The sequence below is a fragment of the Gavia stellata genome, chromosome 25 (assembly GCF_030936135.1).
Source record: "Gavia stellata isolate bGavSte3 chromosome 25, bGavSte3.hap2, whole genome shotgun sequence".
NCBI classification, from domain to species: Eukaryota; Metazoa; Chordata; class Aves; order Gaviiformes; family Gaviidae; genus Gavia; species Gavia stellata.
Genome location: NC_082618.1, coordinates 760,199 through 766,032, shown reverse-complemented (window position 1 = coordinate 766,032; position 5,834 = coordinate 760,199). Strand labels below are relative to the sequence as shown.

The 5,834-nt window shown below is 57.2% G+C and overlaps 2 non-coding genes across 2 annotated transcripts; one reads left to right on the top strand and one right to left on the bottom strand.

Moving 5' to 3' along the window:
- The first annotated feature begins 353 nt into the window (after window positions 1-353).
- Window positions 354-435, top strand: TRNAS-UGA (transfer RNA serine (anticodon UGA)). The gene has a single exon. It is a non-coding gene; the product is annotated as a tRNA-Ser (tRNA).
- A 790-nt stretch (window positions 436-1,225) lies between these two features.
- On the bottom strand, window positions 1,226-1,297 carry TRNAE-CUC (transfer RNA glutamic acid (anticodon CUC)). The gene has a single exon. It is a non-coding gene; the product is annotated as a tRNA-Glu (tRNA).
- Window positions 1,298-5,834: the final 4,537 nt, after the last annotated feature.

The window sequence follows — 5,834 nt, the reverse complement described above, 5'->3', positions numbered from 1 at the left end:
ATGTTCCCAGACTGGGAAAGGAGGTTGGGGATGGTCATCCAGGGACAAGTTTCCTGTGGATACAAGGAGACGAGATAGGACATAGACGTCCCACCATGTTCCTCTCCCATGTCACCACCACTGATGTTGTGACTGGTGCCCAGTTCCCTTTCCTGGCACTGCTGGGATGCCAATTTCCATATCAGGCCTAGCTCTGTGCGGGGCAGGTGACAGCAGTAACTGCAGTACCTGTGCTGGGTGTGCAGCAGGGGCCAGGATGGCGGAACCCACATCCAGGGTGGGACTGGATCCTGTTGTGGCCCCTGGGGCAGGGTGACAGCCATGGGCTCCTGCAGAGACACTCTGCGCAAGCTGCTGTGATGGCCGAGCGGTGAAGGCGTTGGACTTGAAATCCAATGGGGATTCCCTGCGCAGGTTCAAATCCTGCTCACAGCGGGAGCTTTTACTGGCAGCTCCTACCCTCCTGTCCCCCGGAGGGACAGACAGACACAGACCTGGCACCCCTCATCAAGGGACCCTGCATTCCCACCCTGGCCCTGGCACTGATCTCCCAGGGACCCCATACCTTTAGGAGAGGGCTGAGACGGTGTTCAGAGGAGCAGCCCTGCAACTCTCCTTATCACAAGAAGAAATCCTGCAATAGCATGTCTACCCCAGAGAGCCGGGTCACCCTGCTCCCTACAGCCGGGTCACCCTGCTCCCTATAGCCCCTCATCCTGCTCCTACAGCCAGGTCACCCTGCTCCCTATAGCCCCTCATCCTGCTCTCTACAGCCGGGTCACCCTGCTCCCTATAGCCCCTCATCCTGCTCCCTACAGCCGGCTTACCCTGCTCCCTATAGCCCCTCATCCTGCTCCCTACAGCCGGGTCACCCTGCTCCCTATAGCCCCTCATCCTGCTCCCTACAGCCGGCTCACTCTGCTCCCTATAGCCCCTCATCCTGCTCCCTACAGCCGGCTCACTCTGCTCCCTATAGCCCCTCATCCTGCTCCCTAGGGCCTGTCAAAGGCTCATGGCTGCCTTCCACCTGGGGTATTTTTCTGCTGCGGGGTGCAGCCTGATGGGAGTGCGGAGAAAGGAGGCTGCTGCCACCCCCCAAAATTCATTCAACCCTGACCCAGGTGTGGGAGCTCCTGAACCCCATGCTGAACCTCAGGAGCAGCTTGAGGGCAGTGCAGCCACCCAGGAAAAGGCTGGAGGACCTGCGGTGGCTGCAGGGACCCGCTTCCCTGGCTGGGAATCGAACCCAGGCCGCGGCAGTGAGAGTGCCGAATCCTGACCACTAGACCACCAGGGATGAGGTGGTGATGGTGGTGGACCTGCTGGTGGCCACCAACCAAGCCCTGAAGGGACAGGGACACTTGGACCCCACAGCCCAGGGAGAGGACCAGATGGGATGGATGCCACAGCCTTTCTGGGGGATTTTCAGGGATACCTGCTCCTTTCTGAGAGCTGTGGCATTGGGAAGACCGTCTGTGCAAGAGGACCCCATCTCTGCCAGGCCTGGGAAGCAGGAGGTGGCTATGCCAGGACTTTGATCACCACCGAAGGCAGGTTTGGGGAAGGCAATGATGGCCAATGGTTCAAGAAAAGACTTAGCAGTCCCCTGGGGGTTCACCAGGGAGGTTCAGTCCTGCTGATGATGGAGCATGGACCCCATTTGTGCTGCTATACATTGCCAGGCTTGCATGACACACATCACACTGGGCACAGGTGATCCAGCTTCATGGACACAACAACCCCAGCTCCCGGTGCACAGCCAGGGTTTCCCCGTCGTCACCTCAGGAGAAGCAGAACAGTGTAGGTGCAGGCTGACTGTTGTCAGCAGAGCCTTCCCTGTTCGGGGGAAACAGGGGTCTGAGCCCTTGTGCTGGTAGAGGGAGTGTGTCTGGAATCCCCATTCCCACTGGTTGTACATTTATTTGCATCTTGTTTTTCTAGGGGAGAACAGCCGGTTGGGGCCATCTTTTGAGACTTCATCTGGAGCTGCAAAAAGTAGGTGATCCCGGTTTCCAGAGAGTCCTTCTGAGGGATCAGAGACTTTTGCCTTCATTTACCCTGCAGAAGGAAGAGGGGACTCGATAGCCAGCGTGCTCGGGGAGCTGTGCTGCCGGAGGGGCTGGGCAGGAGTCACGGGCAGCAGCAATGCGCTGGCATTGCCCAGGCATCCTGCAGCAGTGATGCTTGTGATCCCCCCACCCTTGTCCTGCATACCACACATAGCCTGTTTCCTTGGCCCCATACATTTCACTTCAGAAAATAAGAATACGTTTCACTTAAGAAAAAAAAAATTAAAAAAAGAGGCTTAGTCAGGCTGGGGCAAAACCAAAACCAGACTTCTCCCCACCACCTGCACTCATCTCCTGGAAAAGAGGCTTTCTGCTGAATGGGAAGATGGAGAGGGGCTTGAAATGAGCCCCCCACTCCCCAGGTGGTTGCTACCAGCATGGGCAGGACAACAGGGCACTGCAGAGCCCTGGACCCCTGCCCAGGGCCAAGAGCCCAAGGGCGAGCTCAGGGCTCGAGGTGACAGTACCACTGTCACTCGTCCCTGCAGCACCAGCACAGCGGGGTTCAGCCCCAGAGGGCAATGAGCACTGACGCAGAGGATGACACCCAGGGGGGTGCCCGGCGCTGGCAGGACCCCTGCCTGTCCCCAGCTGTGTGCAGGAGGAGAGCCCCAACCGTGCACTTGGGCAGGCAGGAGGAAGCACTGCAGGGCTTCTCAGCAGGTGGATGAGTGGTGACTGAGGTGGAGATGAATGAGAGGGCTCCAGGAACATTTCCCGCAGAAGACGGCAGAGGGCCCGGTGCTCCTTGGATGCTCATGTGTGGTTGGGAGGAGAAGCAAATGGACAGAGAGAAGATCTCTCTGACTTGCAGGGGTCAGTGCACACAGAGTGGGGGAACCTGTGGCCTGCCTTGTCCCACGCAGCTCCCTAAAATGGCCAGTGCAGCCCCCCTCTCCATCTGAGGCCAAACCCCAGCATGGTCCCCACGGTCCCCCCTGCAGCCCTTCCGTGACATGGTCTGGGGTCGCAGTGGGACGTTTGGCATCCAGCTCCCCTGTCCCCATGGTGTCCCGATCTCTGCCCAGTTTCTCTGCAATGCCTGGCAGATCCCAGCCGCTGGCCGCTGCCTTTGCCACCACCTTTCCCTGAGGAGCTGCATTGCAGTGAGCATCAGAGGGCAAAGGGAGGCAGTGGGTAGCTTTGGAGGAGTGCAGAGTAGGACAGGGAGGAGGGCAGGGAGGAGTTCTCTCTCCCACAAGAGCTGACCTGGAGCAAGGATGGAGCCACAATGAAGGGTCTGGCGTGTTTCCAACACTCTGGCATCTCTGCCACGATGACCAGGGCTGCGGAATACACCTCCAAAAACCTGTACAAGGCCAAACTGCCTGAGTGAGGGACAAGGCTGGGCTGAGCAATGGTCATACAGGATTATGCCATCCCTTGGGCATGTCATGTGGGGGAAGCGGGAGCTCTGCTGGGCTGAGGCGCAGCCACCCTGCGCTTTCAGAAAGATATGCAGATGTCATGGTTTTGGTTGCCTCTACAAGCTCTAACAGAGCGTGAGCTCTGGCAGCCTTGCGGTTGGGGGAGCGTCAGTATGATTCTGTGGTTTCTTAGATCTCTATCTGGACCTGTCAGATATTTTCTCATAGACAGTAACATTTCCTTCCTCTGCCACCAGATCTGGGCACACCAAACCAGGTTCATTTGCATGTCCCATAGCAGGACAGTCTCCGTCCGTGATGGCAGAGGAAGGGGAGATGCGTGACTGCCACCCTACCAGATGCAACAAGGGAGCGATGCAGCCCAGCAGCTGCACGTTGCATGAGCCCAGGAATGTGAGGAGCCATGTGGTGAGGCAGGTAGTGGGGATGTAAAAACTTACTTTCTACAGGCATTGTGCCTTCGAAAGAGAAGTCCCAGCCCCAGGATCAGCCTTGGGGCAGCAGGGACAGGTCAAGGCTCAGTACAAAATGCAACTGCTGTTGTAGCGAGGAGACGAGGCTGAGACACATCGCCTTGCTTTGCACCCCTACAGGGATCTGGGGCATGAGCAATACATACATAAATTAGCCAGAACAATAGACTAATTGCAGTACTGGAACACATGCGATACAGGAGTAGCAATAAATAATCCCAATGCCCATCCAAGAGTGGGATGTCCCTTGGCAAATTCCAGCTGAGATTTTTGTCCCTTGCAAAGCCTGAGTACCTGTTAGCATGTTGCTGTGCTGCCCCAAAATGCCACCACCCCATGTCTGTGATAACCCCATGGTGTCGGTCACTGGGTTCAGCTCCAGGTCCTTCATGTGCTTTTGAAGGCAGGAGTCCTCAGGGTCCCCAGGACACCACCACCCCCAGCCCCATGAGGATGGCTCCTGACAGGATGAGTTGCAAAAGCCATGGGCTCTTGCCCACCCCAGCAGGGTCCCTGGCACAGCCCATGGGGACCCTCCTGTAGCACTGGTCCCCACCCATGGGGACATTGTGGTGAAGGGGACACTGTGGGGAGACAGCCAAATTACCCCCAGACACAAGGAGGTCCCCGAGGGCCCCAGGCAGATCCATGCAGCCTGGTGGGGGAGAAGAAGAGTGGGAGCAGAGCAGCGCTGCCCTGCGATCCCTGCTGCATTACTGGGGCCATGGGGCAGCGAGGAAATCCCGGGGAGATGATCTCATGATGCCTCGTGAACAGCAGTTGTCACTGGGCATGAAAATACCCGGAGAAACCACAGGCTGTGAGCTGGCAAATTTGGTGCCTGTTGCAGAGAAGAGGGAGGTGGAAAAAGGGGAAATGATCCCTGGGGCATCCTGGGCAGCCCATTGCCTCATGGCAGGAGCAATGCCGGGGGACTCTGGGTGGACCACATTCTGAGCCCCGTGACTGTGAGTGTGCACAAGGAGATGGGGGTACGTGTTGGCACGAGAGCTGGTCCCTCTCCACTCCCCAGGCAGGGGAACCTCCTGCTCTGCCTTCTGCATCCCACCTTGTACCAAACCCGTGCTGGCACTTGTGTTTGCCCCATGTCTCTGGGAAAAGAGCGTATTTGTAGAGTCAGACCATTGGGTTGGGCTTCCCAGGCAAGCACTCCCCTTATTGGCTGATGCTGGGGTGTGTTAGGAGGGGTTTGGAGGTCCTGAGCTCCATACTGGAAGCATAGCATTGAGGATTTTGTGTTTTATGGTGCCAAGACTGCCAGCCCACATCTACAACCAGTCTCCAGGGTGCCAGCCATCCTTGCTGCCTGCACAGGCAGAGCGTGCCTGCTGCCCATGTTGCCTGCACTGCTCCCCTTCATCCACCCTGTGTATGTCCCAGACCCACCACGGGAGCAAGGACCTGCACTGTCCCCAAGCCATTTTGAGGGTCTGAGCACCTTTGTCCTCAAGGCCTGAGGAGACTGAGTTGAGGTCCTCCTGGTCCTTCGGGGAGGATGCTGAGATGAGTTTGATGACTACTGCTGTCATGTTGGTGAATCTAAGTGTGAACCTGCTGCTCAAGGGTGGTTTCATATCCTATCTTGGTCAGTACAGTCCTCATGTGGGTGCCGATTTGCTCAGACTTACCTCACCTCACCTCACACAAAGGATATTCTGGCATTTCTTAGACCTGCTACTTCTCTTTTTTCAGCATTTCTGAGGCAAAGGTGCCGTGACATCAGCTCTGTTACGCTTTGGAAACTCCAAGTGTTTGCCTTGAAATCTGACTGACAGGGCTGGCCACCGCCCCTATAAAAAGCGAGGACGGAGCCAGCACCTCACATCAGACACAGGAGGAATCTGCTGTGGTCCTGCCTCTGCCCTTGCAGCTCATCTCTGTCC